A 21,509-nucleotide genomic window follows, 5' to 3' on the forward strand; every position below is an offset into this window, starting at 1 on the left:
TTTGATTCCTCTTGACCTTGACTACAAGGGCTAGAAGGCTACTTGTAAGAACTTCTTTCTGTCAGTCTGGTAAAGAGATGAACCTCGAAAGCCCATGCAGCTTAGATATTTATAACATTTGATATTATGACTTTAGGAATCATAATAGTAACAAGACTTAAGTGTTTGTTCCAGGTGTCTGGCTTATGTCGTTAACACAGCAAGGAATCCTTAGTCATTCTCTGGCTTGAATTTATATGAGGTATTATTAGAACTGAGACTCATGAAATACTTGCCCCAAATGACTTGTAAAGGAACCATTATTTAAAAAGGTTTTCTATAAAGAATTACTTGTTTTCTCAAAATATTGTATGTCGTATGAGCACTCAAGACTTGACACTCCTTTGGCAGAGCCTTCGAAATATTTAATATTTGTTATACATGGTTTGCTTTCAGATGAAGTCTAGAGGGAGATAAAATAAATTGGGAATTTTTGGCATATTATACACAATGTCTCCTTTTAGATGTAGACAGGCTGCCCATCTTACATAGTCAAAAGAACATTAGATTTCTACCTCCCATTCCTTCTGACAATATTTATCTGAAAATGCTCAGTTATTTTATTTTTTCTCTTGTTAAAGACCATTTGTTTCCCTCTTCACTCCTTATTTTTCAAAGAAAATGATAGCTACCCTTTTCCTACACTTCATATTTATCTTGTACCTTTTAATTTTCTGGAAGATTAATATGGCTGACCTTACCTCCCTCTCCTGAGTTACCAGTCTGTTATAATCTCCTGGCATCTCCATCCAACTTGGGCAAATCCAGTAAAATCATTGCCTCAAAATTTCTCTAATATAATGGATCTAAAACTGGTTGTTTCACCTGCACATGTATTAAGTAACTGTTATGACAGCTTTGGAAATACACAACTAGAATTCATGACAGACCTTGCAGGAAGTCCTTGGTTTTGTTGTTAATATCCAAATGTTGTTACTAGTCACCTGATGGATAGGGTAACAGAAAATGTGTCCTAAGGTGAAAATACAAGAAAAAAAAGGCTGTATTTGAGGACAATACAGTAGCTTCCTGAGGTCATATGGGTTACTCTAGAATGTAGTTAAAGACACTGATACTGCACCTGTGTACTTTCAAAAGATACTGTGTGTCTTAGTAGCACTTTCATGTATGTACTACTATTGGTCTCTAACATATCTTAGGTATTTAGAGAGAAATAAAAAGTAAATACTCAATAAATTCACTCAATATGAAGAAAAGAAACATATTCATATTTTTAGGAAATAAACCATAACAGTATATAGCATCTATCTATATCTATATCTATATCTATATCTATATCTATATCTATATCTATATCTATATATTTATAATGGAAAATATTGAGACAGAAGAATACACAGGCTGAGTAGTAGAGACAAAAGTAGGTAAGGAAGAGAGGGAAATGTCAGAGACAAACTCAGTCAACTGTGACATGGCTCCCTTGGTAGAAGTTGTGATAATTTTATGCCCTTCATCTCATATTCACTTTGGCTGTTAGCACTCTGTTAAGCTGTTACTTCCCTGTGAGATGTGTGAAACTTGCCTCATAGGATTGTTAGGAAAATTAAAATAGTTAATAGAAGTATTTAGAACAGTGCCTGACACATGGTAAGTGAAATGTGTTTATTGTTCCTACTGTTGTTCTTGGCTCTCCAGAAGTGTTTCTTTCCTGTATAGATGCTTGTGTGTGTTTCTCTCTGTATGTGTGCTATTAACTGATATACTTGTTAGAACCCAAAAGTCACTTCCACAGGGCACAAGAGATAAGCTCATCTTTCTTCATGCTCCTCAGTGAGCAACACAGCCTTGTAGGACAATGCCTGGAAATTACATTTGGAGCCAGAGTTTCTTCTGAGTCTGTTTTCTAAAAATGTAAATTTAATTTTTGGACAATCTCTAAGAAAACATACTGAGGCCAGAATATAAAGTTATTTTGAATAAGTAGTTAGTACATTCTTGTACTTTTTAATAGGCTATAGGGTTTGCTAAATCTAAGGCCGTGCCCAGAAATTAATATAAACATGTCTAGACAGCTGAGACCTTGAGTTCTAAATGGGCATGTGCATCACGTTCTCCTTACTCTTTTGTCATAGGTCCTTTTACTATCATTCAGAAAATAGCCAATGTTAATTCCCAACCCCTTTCTTTTTCTCCAAGATAGAAATTAAAGCCAGTAAAATGATTTTTGTTTTTAATGTTCCAAACTTGCTATTGTATAAACTCAACATACTAACTTCTCTACAATCAGCATTTAATTGTCTTTTTATTATATTTATGATATAATAAACTAAATTTTTTGCTTTGGGTCATATAATTTATGGAAAGGCAACAATAATCCTTTCTTAATATTTTCTTTCCTCACCGTTTTAAAAAGCGGGGGGGGGGGAAATAAGTATATTTCTCCATGTGAGCTATGTAGACATGTTCCTGAATACAAATGTTTGTGCCATTTGGGGCTTATGATCATTGAGATAGAAATCAAGTTGACTCACATAATCTGTTCACTTATGTTTCACTGACCAGGGAGTATTTGGAATGTTTCCATCCCAAAACACCCAATGCTGCTTAATGACACCGATGCTTGCGGCTTTGTCACTGGTGCTGAGAAAGTAATGCGTAAGGTGGGTAATCCCCAGGCAGTTGTCTGTGTTCCCTCCGTGGCTGTGGTCAATTATTTGTTCTGCTTCAGACAAAAAGTGGTATGCCTCTGTCCACAACAGCCACCAGATCACTGCTTCATGAGTGTTGCTAAAAGAATACCTCCTTGTCCTTCTTCGTTTTCCGTGGGAAGTTTTAGTTCTGTCTAATGAAGCAGGCTAGGTTTGTTGTACTTAGAAAAGCAAGGATATTAATAGGATCTGGCCCACATATAGTAATGTTCCAGACTACGTGCCAGATAGAGATTTTGCTTTATTAAAATAGTCTTTTAATCACAATATTTTCCCTTCAGTTTGCCTGCTGTTTATAAAACACTTGGCCACAAATGGCTTATTGATTTTGGTAAAACTGAGTCACAACATGACCATTGGAAATTTTGGGCTGAGATTTTTAAATTCATTTTAATGAGATTATAAAACAAAAATGCTCCCCTTTTTCTTTTATGAGAAATCAGAAAAGATATAAAGATATGGGGGGTGATATTTCTGCCTCCTTTGAGACAGGTGTGCATGTATTTTTTTTTTCCATGATTGTAGATTTTGTTTTTCATGAGCCATGCCCTGCATCAGAATTGTTTCTCCGCGTCTTTCAAGAGCTGGCGGTGAGAGCTTGCCTGATTGACTAGGAGTGCTTCAGTGTTTCGATTACCCCCGTGAGATGAATAGGAAATGGGAAGGCTTGCTTTATTTCTGAACTCAGCCATCGCTACCTTTCATTGGGGCTCTCTTTCACTGTGGCTCTCTGCGTCTCTGTGGGTGGGAAAAGAGTAGAGTAGTTGGGAGGAGCTTTGAAGAGAGATGGCTAGGTATGCTGAGGAGGGGGAAAAGGGGGTTTGTGAGAAATGTTACTTTAGATGCCCCTATGCTTCCAGTAAGAGGCACATCTCAGGAGCTGCAGACAAGAACCTGAGAAAATTAAACATCACCATTCCTAAATGAGGGGCACTGACTGGCTTTCTTTGCAACTAAGGAAGTTTTCATTTTTTGCATTGAATATCTAAGTTGTAAGTTGTAAACTTCTAAGATATTATGTTAGTTTGTTATTGGTATTTAACAAACCATCCCAGAACTCATTGAATTAAAACAGCAAAGTAAATAAATTATAAAAAAAAAACAGCAATTACTTATGGTCGTTCTTCTTGGAACCTCACTGCATGCGGGCCAGGGTTCAGCTGATCTACGCTTGGCTCAACTGCATGGGTTTGCTTCCTGCCGTGATCCCTGGGCAGTGCTGCCTCTCTCTGCAGGTTTCAGGCTAGCTGAGTTGTCTCTGTTCCTCATGTTTCTCATCCTCCTTGGAACTGTAGCTTGCCAAGGGAGGTTCTTCTTATGGGGAAACTGGAGGTGTAAGAGAACTGGGCTCAGATATGGCATATCTCATTCTAGTCATCCACAGTGGTCACAAAGCCAAGCTCAAAATAAGGCAGGGGTTGAAATAAATGCCCACTAGAGGAGGGAATTACAAAGTTACCTGGCAAATGGTACAGTTAGGGGCAAAAATTTGGGGCCAATGGTGCCATCTACAGTGGAAGGGAGATCTGTATGAGTCACCTTACGATGTTATATAATCCCAAGTGTAGAGTCCATTTAGTGAGCCAAATGGTTCCTCTTCCCAGTGTGAGCATTTCTTCTCTTTGCACTAAGGATACTCTATTCAGAACTTGATTACTGTTTGTCAATTTCCATGATGCTAGGACAACCTGTAAAAATGATGCTTTGTTCATCTCCTCTTACTATCCTGCCCCAGCTGGGTAAAGAGAGAGGCATTTGGAAAGGATGCAGGGTAGAGGAAAGGAACTTATGCAAAACTTTTTAAATATTTACTTTTTACAAAAAGTAAGTTCAGACAGATGTGATGGAAATGAGTTCCTGACAAAAATCAAAAAAGTGTTTGGTGTCAGAGTGGATTTATCAAAATGCAAATATTTTAAACAAAACTGGACATTGCAATTGCGTGCAGAAGCTGCTACCTCAAAGTTTACTAGGGACATATTCTAGTATACGTAATATAATTCAATTCAAGCCGGATGAATTCAAATTTGTCCCAAAGACACTATTGGCAACATGATCCCAGGTGGTGAAAAGGCCAAGGAAGAAGCATGTTTGGGGGCCAATGGAAAATTAGAAAATCATATCTAAAGTCCACAGCACATGTTTGCGAGGAATCCTCTGCAGCACAGTTCAGCAGTGATGAGAAGGAAAATGAGGACCCTTCTGAATCTAATTTTCACTCTAAAATCCAACTGCATCCATGGACAGAAGAAGATACCTTCAGTATCTGCCCAAAGGTGCAGCAAATGTTGTGTTTCTCATGGATGCCTAATAGCTCTAAAGGATAATGTTTCTTTTGCTTCATGTAATTATGATTAGTAAACATCACTTTCATAATTTAGCTTTATTTTCCCTGTTACGGTAATTGCTAATGCTATTTAGAAATTATACTTCCAGAAGCTCAAATAAAGTTTATTATTATAGTTACTTCTAAATTTCATCAAATTCTTTGGGTAAAATAAAACGTTAAACACCAAAAGAAAAAAAAATGAGCAAAAGGGTATAAAGAGAAATTCACACAAACACAAAAATTTCTCCTATAAAAATGTTCACCTATTAATAAAAGAAAAATAAATGCAAATAACAACAATGCCAGTCATTGCTTATCAAATAGGATGCACACACACACATTGACACATTCCTTTTCTTAATGGCAATATTCAATGCTGGTGATGGACTGAAAAAAGACACATATAGTGCTGATGTGATTGTAAATTGGTACAATTAGTTTGAGTGCACAATCGAGGACTGTAACAAAATTCTTTGCATCAATTTTCCCCTTTAACCTAGTAATTGCATTTCTAGGACATTATCCAAGGAAGCAATGGGTAATAAGCACAAAAAGTAATGGAAGGAGATGTCCATTGCCATTCCATTAATACTAATGAAAACTTGGAAAGCATCTAAGTGTCCAAAAATAGAACAATGCTTAAATACATATGGTACACTCAGAGGATATTGTTCAACAATTAAGGTTATATTTTATAGAATTTTAATGACATGGGGAAGATGATGGCATAATATTAAGATTTTATAACAAAGGAATACTGTAAAATATTTACTATGTAAGCAATATATATCATCATGAATATATAGTTTACTGTCTGAAAGAAAATATTATTAAAATGTTTGTGTATGGGGTTACGAGTTCTTATTTTCTTCCTTATTTTGTTTCTGAATTTTCCAAATTCTTTTACAGGAACATTTCATAATTTTACATTTAGGAAAAGGTGTTATTTTTAAAAATGAGATTTAGAAAGAAATGTATACTATTTTTAACTTAGATAATCCGAAATGTACTCTAGAATCATATCCTTCTATCATTAAGAAAATAATTATTTTCCTGTCATTAAAAATGCAATTTCTCTTCTAATTTACATTTGGTGAAACTGAGAATTCAACACTCACTGCTTTAGGGAGGCCAGCTCCTCTAAAGTATTCCTTCCATGCTCAGCAGTGATTCTCCTCTTGAGGCCTTTGTTTTTCTTTAGAGGCATAAATCACTCTGTTTAATTATTATATATATTAGCTTCGTTACTTTTTTGTCCATATCCCATCTAGACTTATGTTGCCCAATATGGGAGCCATCAGACACATGTAGCTATCGAGCATTTGAAATGTGGCTGGTCCAAATGGGGATATGCTATAAATGTGAAATGCACACTGGATTTCAGAGTTGGTAGCAAAATATTCCTAATAAAAGTTTTTTTATATTGATTACATATTGAAATAACATTTCAGGTAAATCAGATAAATAAAAGATACTATTACAATTTTTTAAAAAAACATAAGTATTTCAGTATAAAAATTTAATTTCTGGGGATACAAAAATAATAAACATATATAAAGGAAGAAGAGCTGCACAAATAACCAAAACAGTCATGATAAAATTATAGAAGATTTAAGTTTGGAAATTAGATAACATACAGGACCCTATTTGCTGAAGGAAATAGCCAGAGAGAGTTTAACTTCAGATAGGTACACTTAGGTTCATTTAGAGTTTAGACTGCTTTTGGGATAATAGAGCCATAAAAGCAGTTTGTGTCACTTTTTTTTTTGTACATCCCCCACCTTTTTTTGTAAGGAGAAATTATTCTTTATTTATTGTAGCCTTCCGAGGACCTTGGGAAGCAGCAGGTGTTGTAGGTGTGGACAATGAAAGCTCTTCGTTGCTTTACGAAGCAGATGCCAGTTCTTCTTGTAAATATTATGTAACCTTGCATGAAAGAGTTATAAAAAAGGAAACAGATGTTAAATAGAAGCAAAAGATATGCAAAAGGCAAACCTCATCCAGGGGACTTGACTCAACCTTCCATGAATATTTTATACTTTTGACTATGTCCTGTTTCTTGAATCATCCCTTATGTGATGGAGCTGAGTTGTACTTCTTTGCAAGAGCCAACTGTGCACATGTCTTCCAAAGCTATGTTGGTTGCATTTATAATGTGTAGCAAAAGCTACAAACCGGGGCTTTCTTTCCCTGAAGAACCATTTGTTAAGCATTTACCAACATCAGCAAACTACTGGCCTAGATCTGATTTTTCAGTTTCAGATCCTTTGTTCAACTGCCTATGTCATTTCCCTTTCCTTGTTTCCAAGAAAGGACAAAGACCTCATCCAAATTTGTTAACTCTCCCACCTTCCCCTCCCACATACTCTAGGCATCTTTAAAGTTCCCTAAGTTCCCATATCAATGACAGGCACCGATTTGGAAAAGTCAAAACCTTAAGTTATTCTTAATCACATTCACTCCCTCATCAGACCCCAGCACCATCCATAATAATCTCTCCAATTAGTCAGCAAAATGTCTTCAATATTTCCCAAATTAACCATCCCTGTACCTACCATACTATCCTTTCTGGGAACTGTTCTCTCTTTAACTAGTTTTTGAGCTTTGTGAGACCATGGAATTGAGACTCTTCCTCCTACTTTCTCCTTTCTGCTTCCGTCACAGTGTTGCATGGCCTCTCTTTTAAAGGTGTTCCTTCTATCTGACCCCTGATTTTAGCGGAGCAGCCCACATCGGGAAGGAGACTATTGGTGAAGCTTGAAGATACCAGATATGAAGGCACAAAATAGTAAATTTCTTTTTAAATAACTATTTAAAATATACAGAAATTAACATTATGTCATCAAATGATGGATAATAATGATGATAGCAGCTATTTATTAAGCACTTATATGAACCAATGGTTCAAAACCAACAAAACAAAGTAGGACTATTATCCCTGTTTTACAGATGATGAAATTTCAGAAGGTTAAGTAACTCTCATAAGGTCACACAACTTCTGAGTGTCAGTGCTTGATTTAATCCTACTTTAGAATTACTTTAAATTTACACCCTTTCTGCTACAATGTTTTGCCTGTCAGCAAACCCAAGAAGACCATGGTTTCTGATGTAACACAATTCATTCAAACCTGTTGGACATTTAAGATTTATTTTGATTTTTAAAAAATTTCCTGACCCTATTTTGTGTCTATCTCTAACTTTCAACTTTATGTTTACCCAATCCAGTTCCTTTGCGTGTATCTGTGTGTGTTTTTAACATTTATTTTTTCCATTGCTATTTTTAATATATTTACACTTAATAAAAAACACAGTTCTTGAGTTTAAAGTTTGATTAGTTTGACAAATGTACCCTATGGAAGCACTACCATAATTAAGATGTATAGAATTTCTTCAGTGGAACACTGTAAAACCAGGTTTGGGAATAAAGGAGTTTCATAGGTCTTTTGTGGTTAAATAATAATAAACAAGTACCTGAACCTTGGCAGTGTCAGTCCTATACTGTCCAGATGAGTGGGATGTTAAACTCTAATGACATAAACATCAAGAATATATATATGCATTTTGCTGAGCCCCTCCCCATGCACCCTGAGATTTGCATCTTATAGAAGATCTGTTGTAAACTACCAGAAAATGTGAAAATGTGACAGATAAACCTTTGCCTTTCTATCTCTCTTTGATCTGGTGTTACGTTTCCTAAGAACAACCAATCATCTAGCTAATATTTCTGTTCTTCAGATTAAGTGATATTAAGGGAGGGAGAAATTCTTAGGGGACTGTGGCATATGCCATTGGAAAAAGAGCTTTCCCATCTTAAAACAATAAATATTTTTTTGTATAAACAAAGCAAAACAACAAAGCAAATTCTCATGGCAAAATTCCATTCTAAAAAATATATTACCATTTTTTCCAGAGATTAATCAGAGAAAATATACATATTCTCATTCATATGATCAATGGTAACTCATTCCTCTTGTAGTCATTCATTTAACAAACATCTATTGAGGGTTCACTATGTATCAGACACTATTGTGGGTGCTGGAAGCACAGACAACGAGTAAGATAAATATAGAGATACATACTCTGTTCATAGGGAATGCACAGCCCAGTGAAGGAAAAGGACATACAAGCCAAGATGTACCACACACTGCAAAGTTTCAAGAGAATTGTGTTTAGATTAAAATTGATGGAGATAGATGTAAGGACTTACCTCTTCCTTGAGGAAAAAATAGTCAAGGAAGAGTTTCTTTAGAGTTTCATTCCTTCAGGTAACCTTTCCTGGCATGGGAAAACCTGTTGATTCTGATTCTTTAAATAGAAATAAAGAGGAATAGAACCTAGCAAAAAAAAATGTAATACTTAAGTTTAAGAATACATTCTCATTAATTATCACTTCCTTTTTTGTATATTTACTTATAGTGTATTAATCCTTTTTAAATACTTCATTCTGGTTATAAAATAGGTCATTACTCTAACTTCAAGGCAATTTTTCATCTTTGCACATACAAGAGTGCAGGCATAGATCACATGGCATGAAGGATCTTGGGGATTCTCTCATTTTTTGCATTCATCTGTTTCCATATCCCACTAAGACACCTCCCTTTAAATGAGAGAGAAGCACACATTTGTAAAATTCCCTTGGACTTAGAATATAATTATGTAGGTAGTGACAACAAATTGTAATGATGTAGGAATATGACTAGACTTAATTGTTGCCTAGTAGTGGCTATGTGATGGGTATTCATAATAATATAAAGCTATCATATGCATTTTTGTGCTTTAACCTAGCATTATAAAGAGAGCCTACTTCTTTAATTACCAAAATACTCTAAAACAAAGGTCATATTTGTCCATTATCAAAATATTTACAACTCTCACTTTATATACTCCCATCCTCCTCTCTCTCCCCCATCCCATACCCCACCCAACTCTCTTTCCATTCATCATCCATTCATCCACGCATCCACTTAACAAGTATGTTTGGGGTACTTACTGTGAATTACACATTAGACCCTGGAGATACAGTGGTGAACTCACCACGGCACCTGCCTTCAAGGATCGTACGGTCTTGTGAAGAAACAGGCAAGTATTAAGGCACTTACAACAAATGTATTATCACTAAGGAGACTGTGCTGAGAAAACACATAGGAGGTTTAGCAGCATAGTCATGCAAAACTGGAAGAAATGGTATCTAAGTTTGGAGGTAAAAAATGGTAACATTTGTCAGACACAAGAGGGAGTCGAGCTAAAAAGAGAAATATATTTTGTATGCTAATAATGCAAACCTAAAAAATGTTTAGGTTTAGTCTTGAGCAAAGGTGGCTGTCTCATGCTGTCTTAGTATTTCTCTAAGAACTGTAATTTCTGTAAGACTCAACTGATAATCTTTGCGATCAAATTCTGTTTCAATTAGGCTTAGAGAGATATAGCTGGGGTATGCCTGTGTGTGTTGAGGGGTTTGTACATACTTTCTTTAGCCACTTTTCATGAGCAAAAAGAAAAGATTGGGATGAAAAAGATCTCATATTTGATAGTTACATTCTATATGGTCATTAAGACCACTACTTGAATCAAGTATGGATTAGGTAAGATTTATATTAATAAAACCCCATATGGCTGCCCTCTTTACCCATACCACAAATCCTTTCAAGTACATTGGCTCAACTGCAAATGATTTTTCTAGCACATACAATTTTAACTATATGCTCTTGACTTCAGGGATCTCTACTTCTTTATCCTGTCTCCTAATTCATTATATCCTTTCATCCTACTTTACTCCATCTAATATACCTTCTTTTAAATTTCATCTATTCTAACCTACTCTTGTTCTTACTATTATTTCGCTGTTATCCTCTGTCCCATAACTGACTTTCTATAATGGTTTAATAAAACTTTCCTTATCATTCTGAAAGATCTCCCCTGAGATTTGCATCTTATAGAAGATCTGTTGTAAACTACCAGAAAATGTGATAAAGGAGAGAATCAATGAATCCATGCTACTTATGGCCAATAATATGCCACATTCCTACTCCTCTCTAAAACACAATCTCATCTCTTAAAAGTATGCTGACAGAGCCTCACTACTAGGACCAAAGTCATGGTTTGGGGTTCTAACATTTCAGTAAGTATGCCCCTCACCCAAAACAGATAGGAAATCATCTAGCTGACAAAAGTCAATGTTCTTCATCAGTCTATTAATAAAAGAGTTTTGATTAGTAGGAAAAATAATAAAAACATAATGAAAACAGGCTGAGTATCAACACTAAGAGTCAAAAAATCTTTTCTATTATTGCTAACATGTACACAATGTTAGTAAAAAATAAAGGTCAGAAAAGAACATCTTTGATCTGGATAGCTAGAAATGATTATTTTTTCTTGTAGAAACCATTATTCTTTATCTTGTAACTACGCTTAGTTCACTTCCTGAATGCCCTGCATTTCCCCCCACCCCCAAACCACCATGGCTGACTCCTCTGTTTTTTATCGACTCCCATCTTTCCCTGCTTCACAGTGCTGCCACCTTGTGTTCTCTTGTTTAGAAGTGGTCGAAAGTCTGGTACACACTACTTGACCATGACTCCTCCTAGTGTCAGTCTACCCAGTCTCTACCAATTAGCTGAGGGTGTAATGAAAGATATTATTCAAAGCCTAGAGACTAATTAAACTTGCTTCAAGGGGAAAAATGACATTATTGGAAAGGTGCATGTGAAAAGCAACGATTGAATAACCAAAGCCTACCTATCAAAATGTGCCTCTCTCTACATCCAGCATCCAGTATGTACACTCTTTCTTTGTCTCTATCTTTGCCCTTCTTTTCTACTTCCCTGGGCTAATCCATTTTGTTCATGAATCTATAAGACTTGAATCTATATGACCTCCTACTTCCATGGCCCATCTTCAATTGAGAAGTTCCTTCCTCATCTCTTAGTTTATGTTTTTGAGAACAAACATGATTGTCTTAGTTCATCTTTTCAAGCTAGGTTATATAAGTCATAGGCCTCAGAAACTACTATTCAGAGGCCACCCTAATCAAATCAGTCATGTCAAGGGGTGAGTAAGGCCTGCATATTTCATTTGGAAAAGGAATTTCCCCAGAGAGGAAGATGGCTTGGCAGCCACCCTGAAATATGTCGAAGTTTCCTATATTTCTCAATGAGATTGATGTACTTATGTCTCTAGAAAAGTAGGAGTGAAATCTCACATACATTATATAGTGTGTGCATGTTATACATAAACACAACCTTTTGGAAATATTTGCTTTTAATGCAATAGCCAACTTATTTTGTGAAAATATTACTGAGATTAGAAAGATATTTAGTTTTTGAAACTTCAGAGAAGAAACAAGACATTTTTAGCCACTGAAAATATATAGGACTTTGTTTCCTTGAGGCAACTAAAGGTAATGACAGTCTAAGAATACTCCTCAGTGCTTGAGGATCTTCAAAAACAGGGCCACTCATAATTTGGCAGAAGTTATTTAGGAAATTTGTAGGCAGGAGAGAAGTGAAAAAAAAATTGTTTAAATGGGCTTGGAAGCCAGAAATGTAAAATTATACCACAACTTGCATATAAACCTACAAACTTATGGTATATGACTCAGTGGAGTCACCTTATTTTCTTCTGTGATCCATATATAGATATAGATAATATATATTCTCTATCTAATCACCCATCTATCTATCAATCTACCTACCTCCCTACCTATCTATATTTCTGTGCCAATATGTGTGAGGCACAGAATTCAATCTAGCCAGCATACTGATCCCCACATTTGAAGGCTAATCTGAGTCATTGTCAAACAATCAGCTGTTCAATTTTCATTCTTGTATTCAATGCTCAGCTCCCATGACAGCTAAAAAAGCTGTTTTACCCATAAACTGGTGGAGTTGGTGATTTTCAACTAGACAAGTCCAACCATGCAAGACACTTTTTTTTTCCTTGCCTGCTATGTTTTATTGAATGGCATGGAGACAGAAAACTGGAGCCAGGAAAACTGTGGCTTATACCAGATATTTACAGCATTACTGCATATGCTTATCTCAAAGTTACATGGTTGTATGAGAGCATTCTTTTCACAGAAAACTTACTAATTAACTCCTCTGTTACCTTCTAAATCTATAACTATGCAGTCCATCACTTTCCTGATGGAGCCTTTTGTGGTATTTTAAATCCTTGTTGCAGGTTCATGAATGACTTCAAGCTGCCTGTCCTTCCTCATCTGTACCACCTTCCTCTGCCCCTCCTGATTGAACATCTCTTAGTCCTTGTCCCGTACTCCTTTTTTTTCTGGGCCTTTGGCCCTTGCCCACACTGTTAATGCTTGGGATACTCTTCCCATATGTGTATCTGTTTAGTTTTAAATTATACTTACCCTTCAGCTTAGATGTCACATTCTCAAAAGTCCTTCTCTAACCTCCCTGACGGCCCACTTTTTTCTTCCTCTCTGAATCTCAACAGATAATTGCAGCCATTGATTCACCTTTAATTACAATCCTCCATTCTCTGAAAAGCTATAAGTTCCATAAAGCCAAGAACAATATCTATCTTAATTGCTCATCTATCCCTAGCCCCCCAAAAAGGTTTGACAAATGGGCGCTCAGTAAATATTTGTTAAATTAGGGAAAAATGAAAAATGACTTCTAGATTAAGCTTTGATTTGAAATTAGATGATAAACCACTTGGTTTTAGTTCATGCTCTGTTGTTAGTAACATGTAGTCAGAGGTTAAAAGGAGCTTAATGTTGTTAGTTTATTTAGGGTAGACTCTTCACATATATCTCTACATCACAGACATTTCCAAAGCAAAGCTTGGTTATTTTTGTTTTTCCTCCAGAAAGGATGGTTTGGTTATGTAACTAAAACAATTTAATTTTAAAAGATATGTGTTATATAGTATAGACACTAAAGAACACATCAATTACTCAATTTCAAAGGATTTCCCAAGAAATTTTATTTTTATTATTTTTAATTTATTTATTCTTTTAACCTTTTCTTTTTTATTTTTCTTTTTTAACTTTTATTGAATTTATTGGGAGGACATTGGTTAATAAAATATATAGGTTGTAGGTGTACAATTCTATAATATGTCATTTGTATATTCTATTATGTGTTCACCACCCCTCATCAAGTCTCCTTCCATCACTGCTTATTCCTTCTTTACCCTCTCCTACCTTCCCCCAGCCATCTCTTCCTCTGGTAATCACCATATGTTTGTCTGTGTCTATAAGGTTTTGTTTTTTTCTTTTCTTTTCTTAATAAGATTTCCCAAGAAATTTTATACTTGAAAATTATGGGAGCTCACCAAAGCTGAAATATTTCTTTAGGCTCAAATTAATTAAGGTCTTTTTTCCCTCTAGTTTTTTCCTTGAAGGTGAAGAGAAAGCTTTCCATTACATAGAAACTCTTGTGAGACTTTTATTGTCTTTTCAAAGCAATGACACTTTCTAGAAAAGATAAAAATGCTGAGTGATTACCTCTGTTGAAGAGAAAGAGGAGCACCTCATGATTGAATATCTCCTGGCAAACCTGACAGTTCTGAGCCATCGCCATTACTCAGATAGAGTACAAGGAACAAGGCATTTATTTAAATTCTGGGCTTTACTTTCTTTACATTAATTCCAAAATCAACAAGTCTCTGGAGAATAAATGGGCTTTCTTTCTAAGTTACCCAGCAATTTCAAGGGCTTCTGGGGAAAAGCCATACTTTCTTCTTTGGGAAATTAGTCTTGTTTGTCAGTAAATTCTGGGGCCCAAATTTACACCACGAAGCATTTACTGAGAAATTACTCGATGACAGTGTCACAGGATGGGTTCTTCAAGAAACAGACTCAGGTGAAGGTTGGCCTGTAGAGCATGTATTAGGGGTCCCTGTGGTTCAGCACTGTGAGGCGAGGAAGAGGAATTGGAGGGGGAGAAGAAGTTAAGCTGTTCTGTAGGTCCAAAGACAGCCAGGGTTGGATAATCCAGAGCTTGAATGCCCTAATTTTCTTACCCCTATGTTGGTAACTTGATATGGTCCACCACAAAGGCCGGGAAGTTTGGTGAGGCAGCTTCCAGCAACTAAAACAATAACTAAAGGTCCTGGAAGTTGAAAGCTATCTATAGCACTCCTAGGGGCTGAGCAACATGTCTGTCATTTCAGGGAGACTGGACAGTGCAGATAGGCACTGTTTGTGTAAATCTGACCCTCATCTCCAACCATGGGAATAAAATAAATGAGACATATTAATTTTGCCTATGAAATTGCACATTAACAACAGGGAGATATACCTAGTAGAACGCATGGGATAAAGACGCCTTGAGACATAAGAAAAGCAGTAGTCACTAATCATGACCATGGCAATCAAGAAAAATCTCCTAGAGAAGGTGCCATGTAAGTAGACCCTCAAGAGAGGAATCTGTGTTGGTAGACGAATGGTAGAAGTTTCATAGTAAGCTAAAGGGAGAGGGTACAGATGGTGAAGGAAGGGAAGGAGGGGTGGAGCTGCTGAATAAAGTAACAGAAATCCTTGCATACAATCTTGAAAAGATTGGAAAAATGCAAAAAAAGTGAAAAAACAAAATATTTTAATCATAGTGTGAAAGCACCATAGCTTCGAAGTTATATGGAAGTTTTACCAAATAGGTAATGTTCTAGTCATAGAAAGTAAAAGCTAAAAAAAAAAAAAAATGGAAGAATCTGACAGCATTGAGTCTGCAGTTCTTCATGGTGTACTATTAATTGAAGCTAAGTCACAAGCATGCCCTTGGTAGATGACATACTCTTTAAACCCGCAAAATTCTGTAAACATTATACATCTGAGTTTACTTCTTTGATGTTTGTAGGTTCTTGCATTATTGATCACACTTATTTCCACACTAGCATTCAATGGATTAAGAACCAAGACCCAAAGAGATATATGACATTCTTGAGGCTTTATGTCTATCTCACCTGCATTCTAGATCACATTTTGATAATTTTTATTATTATTATACAGGTGTTTGTTACAAGTAGACCGTGAAGTTCCTTAGTGTATTAGTTATTTATTAGTGTGCTTAAAAAAACTATCCCAAACTTAGAAGCTTAATACAACAAATAATATTTGGCATCTTACACAGTTATTGTGAATCTGGAATTTAGGAGTTGCTCTGTTAGCTGGTTCTGACTTGGGGTCTCTCAGGATTTTTATTTATTGAATAAAATGTTGGTCATGGCTACAGATATCTGAAGGCTTGACCCAAGTTGAAAGATGCACTTCCAAGAGGGCTTACTCACATGCCTGGCAATTTGATGCTGAATGTTCACCAAGTCTCAGTTCCTACTCATGTGTGCTTCCTTATAGGGTTTCCTGAGTGCCCTCAGAGCAGGCTCCTGCCTTCCCCTAGAGTATCGATCCAAGACAGAGAAAAATAAGCCACTTTGCCTTTTACAAGCTAATCTTGAAAGTTACACTTGGGCATTTCAACATTATCCTGTTGGTTACATAGGTTATCCCTCTTCAAAATGGGAAGGGACTACATAAAAGTATGACTACTAGGAAGCAGGAACCACTGGGGGCTGTTTTGGAGGCTGGCTTCTGCACATGAGTAAAGAGCCTACATTACTTTCTTGTATTTCTCCATCAGAGCCCACCACATAGGTTGAACTATCAGTGAGTTCCTTTTCTAGTTTTCCATTGCCATCTGATAGGCATGAATTTATTTTCATATACAGTTACATTTGAACAACATGGATTTGAACTGTGTGGGTCTACTCATGCACAGATGTTTTTTTCCCAAAAATACTGTGATTGTATTCTCTCTTCCTTATGATTTTCTTAACATTTTATTTCCTCTATCTTACTTTATTGTAAGAATATAGTATGTAATATAATACATATACAAAAGATGTGTTAACTGACTACTTATGTTATAGGTAAGGCTGCTAGTCAATAGTAGGCTCTTAGTAGTTAAGTTTTGGGGGAGTTAAAAGTTATACATGGGTTTTTATCTGCGCAGGGGGTTGACACCCCAACCCCTGTGTTGTGCAATAGTCAACTGTCATCAAAATGTGACTATATTTTGTAAAATCTCTCCAATTTTAAGTAAATTAAACTGTGGTCAGCATTGAAAAACAATGCAAAAGAGAATGCATGTTAATAAAATTATACTTTACATATATATTAAACAATTTTTTCAAAAATGTGACTCAAAGAAGGATGATGCTATCATTGAATTATCACTTGCTTTATTCTATCAGTTAAACCCACCTTTTAATCTAATTTATTTTCTCGTAGTCAGTGAAAAAGTCTAGCTTTCTTATGAATTAAATTTTACATTTAGTCAGTTTAGTTCCTGATAGTATACTAAGCATCAGTATTCATGAAAAAAAAGAAAAAGAAAAATGTGACCTTTTACTTCAAATACATAATATGTGTATAGGTTTTAAAGCACTTTCTTAGTTGGGGACACAGTAAATTTTTTTTAATGCTTTTATAATCTTAAATATGAAATGTGAAGGTTGTCTCCATATTAGAGTAGCAGTGATAATGTCCATCTGCATTAAAGCTCCCTACCACAAAGGTGAGTCTTTGTTTACCTTTTGAAAACGCTTTTACAAGAGGCTGTGGGCAGCATTTCCCATATGAAGAAGGCCAGTTGATCAGATAGCAGCAAAACTAATGAAAAGCATCATGAAAGTGACAGCAAGATTAATTAAGTTCCTCCAGTTGTATTCACGTGTGGCTGTGCAGCGTTCCTTTGGGTACTGCTTCAGTTAAATGGTATTCATGGTGACAAATACTGTAGATTTCCAGAACTGACATTTTTGAGTCAAGGGTAAAAAATCACATTCAGTCATTTTATCCACCAAAAGGATCAGAGATGAGCCCTTAGGATCATTAATATGTTTGAGCAAAGTCAAGATTGAAATTGAAATATAATTAAAAGAATGTTGAAACTGTGATATTTTGTTTTTCACTTACACATTTCCTTTATGTGTTTTAGACATTTTGACAGAGGAAGCCAAACAAATTTCCATCTACTGTATTTGACTAGAGGCATAGAATTATGCACACTTGGAAACACTTTCAATTACTTTGCGAATTCTTGCAACACTGGGGCAGAGATGCATTGTCTCTCTGCTCACTCTATATAGTTATTATCACAGTACATATAAAAATGGAATGCCCATGACCTAAAGCATCCAAATTTACTAGAGCTGTACTCAATTTATCTTGAAGGATTTTTTTTTTAAAGCAAAAGAAGAAATTCAATATGTTTCTGTTTTCTTCTTCCATTTTGTTTGCAAGCACATTTGTAGTGAGGCTGGGTGGGGAAAGGGCTGATTTTCAAATTGCTGCCCAGGAACCATAAATGAATTTTATTTTAAGAAAAATTGGAAATCTCTGGAGTGTATAAGATCTTTCAACCTGCTATACAAGATGTATTAACTCACCTTATTCTGTCACCAAAAATCTTTGGAGCTGTATTATTACATTTCTGTCTTTGGAAGCACTTTGAGGTTCATTTATGTATTCATTCAGCAAAAATTTCCTACATTATCTGTTGAATAAAATTCAAATCCTTTAAGCTGGAATGTGAGATCACTTCCAATATGGCTTCTGTGTTTTCCTTTCCAAATGTACTTTGTATGAAAACCTTTTATGAAAATTGCTCTTAAATACCCTAATTTGTTCTTGGTCTCCCAATCCCACCTTTGTTTTATGTTGTTTGACAGCTTTTACTGCCTTTTATCAATGTGGGCAAGTGTCACAAGGCCAAGCTTAAGTTCCAATTCTTTGCTGCTGTTTTCCAAGTTTGCCTGAAAGCCATCATAATTTTCATTTTTTACCAAACTTTTATATACATTTCCTAGATTACTCACTTGTCATTTACTTTATATTGCCTCTGTTTTTACTTATATTTTTGGGTATGTGTTTCATCTCCTTAAATATAGTACACATGCTTTGAGGAGCAGAGTAAGAGCTTAGACATTGGAGTTCAGTGCCTTGTTACGCAGAATCTCCTTCTCTCTTCTTCTTCCTCCCTCCCTCCCTCCTCCTCCTGCAGCTCTTACTCCACTTTCTTTTCCTGCCAGCAAAGATAACAGTTATGATAATTTAACTTCCTATGAGTGAGACACCAAACTAGGTGGTCTGGGACTACAAACAATAGGCCTGAGTTGACTTTATAAAACACTAGATAAAATATAAACAACTTGCTGAAGGGCTTTTGGGGAAAAAGAGAAAAAAGGGAGGCAAAGCAGGGAGATAATCCGAAAGGCTTCTGAAAGGAAGCTTGTGATGCTTCTGGTTAGGAGGCAGTCAGTACTATCAATCAAAGCAAATGCCACCTGTAAGAGAAGCTAGCAGTTTGATTAACTTGCCCTGAATTACTCTCTGCCTACATTTTCCATCTTGACTTTGGTACTTGGCTCCCAAATTGGCCTCCTGACCTGCTCCGCCCACAAAATTTCTAATCTGTCTCTTCCCTAATGGCTAATGAGCCCTTCAGTTCCTGGCTGGCCTTTCCTCAGAGCTTTGGGATTTCTCTCTCTATCCTAAGATTACTCTTGATGTCTCTTCTTTGTCCATCTAATTCTGATTCCTGTCTTCAACCACAGCAAAGGTTGCTGCTTCCTAAATGTCTGATGTTAGTGGCATACTCTAGTCACTAATCGAATATGCCGTGTTCTTGGTTCTTGGCATGCATTTCTGCAGTGTTCTGGGATATATTAAAACGTTCAAGGGATTCACATTTACATAACAGGCTTTATTCTACTTGGGGGATATTGATAACTTGAATTGGTCATCGAAATCCAACCTAATTAATATTGTAATGGAGTTATACAAAGAATGTTTGGCATGTCCTTAAGGGAACACATGAGTCATATTTAAGCCCAGGGAAGACTTATTAGGAAATAAATTAGCTGAGTAATTTGGGGTTACATATGTAACTATTTAGACTAATAAAAGGGAATGTCTCACATCCATTCTGTTGGGGGAAAAGAAGCAATAAACTGTAACTCATGAATGAATGAGATAAAGGATGTTTAAAGTCCTTTCCTCTGCATCAGAGAGAGGTGAAAAAGGGTCCAAATCCTACTGGACAAGTAGGAATATGGAAACCCCTAAACTGAAGCTCCTTGTACACAGAGATTTCTGTAATTTTATTGATGTACCTTCAGCACCTAGACTAGTACTTCACAATACTATTGAGTATCTAACACTATTTTTTGAATGAAGAAACATGCCTAGGGCCTAGGTCACAGTCAGCTCTAAGACAAGAATTCTAAGAAGGCTCTCATGCTAGTTATTAAATATTATTAAAGAGCCCCTATTAACTGACTATCATAACAGTTAGGACCCCACAGAGAAGGGAATTACTGGATGTCTTTAAGGTCATAGAAATTTAGAAAGATAGAATTTTAGAATATTATAGTATTTATAGGATTTTATTTTTATCAAGATATTAGCGTATCTCTTTTTTGTGGGCAATTAAATTTTTAGACTGAGGCCTCTAGATGTTAATTTCATTGGAAGCTTCAAGTGAGAATCTGGAAATGAAAATGATTTATGACTTTATAGTCATGCCTACACAATCTAAAAAAGTTCTAATCGAAACACTACGCAGATCAATTGAATTAAACATTTGTTCTCATATAAGACAAACTACTTGCATTTCCTTTTCAAACTGTTTTTACAGTGGATGGTGGTATATCAGACAGAGGAAAGCTCAGGCTTAAAATAAATAGCATTTCATAAAATGCCATTCATATGTCAACAAATATTTATTCAACAAATTATTATGCATTCAACAGATATCCAATCGCCAAATACCCACATACTTGGCTTCTTGCTTATGATATTCTAGGGCTCAATGTTAACCCTCTTGCTTCTCCATTTCCATCTATGCTTCCTGAAAGATATCACCTGACCGCATGAATTTAATTACCATCTACAAATTGATGACTTCAAAATTTAAATATAAAACCCAAAATTTTCCCCTGAACTTGAGACCCATATAGTCAAACTGCTATGGAACATTCCCACCTGAATATGTAATAAGTATCTCAAACTAAATATGCCCCACATTAACTACCTCTTAACCCCCAAACAGGCATGTTCTTCTACTGTCTTCTCCATATTAGTTAGTGGCAATTTCATCCTTTACTCTTTTTTATTCTTTCATTGCGTATCCAACACATCAGAAATCCAATGGATCTACTTTGACATATGTGTAGACCCCAACCACTTTTTACAACCTTTAATGCTCCTAGCTTGCCCAAGCCACCAATTATTTTCTAGATTATTAAAAAGGCTACCTAAATTGTCACGTTGTTTCTGTCCTTGTTCCCTTTAGTCCATTGCCCATACATTAGTCATAGTGAATCTATGAACATATGCAAAATCATGTGACTTGAAAGGCATTCTATATAAATCAGAATAAAAGTCAAAGTCCTTACACTATGGCCTACAAAATCCTGCTGATTTAGACTCTGTGTGACCCATTTGACAT

General features: G+C 35.8%; 1 protein-coding gene across 1 annotated transcript in view; it reads left to right on the forward strand.

Annotated features, from left to right (window-relative positions):
• ZNF385D (zinc finger protein 385D) overlaps positions 1-21,509 on the forward strand; it is a 746,594-nt gene that overhangs the window by 441,848 nt on the left and 283,237 nt on the right. The gene's annotated exons all lie outside the window — the stretch shown is intronic.

Source organism: Pteronotus mesoamericanus, unplaced genomic scaffold (genome assembly GCF_021234165.1).
Source record: "Pteronotus mesoamericanus isolate MK-2021 breed Mesoamerican mustached bat unplaced genomic scaffold, CSHL_Meso_final scaffold_54, whole genome shotgun sequence".
Lineage (NCBI taxonomy): Eukaryota > Metazoa > Chordata > Mammalia > Chiroptera > Mormoopidae > Pteronotus > Pteronotus mesoamericanus.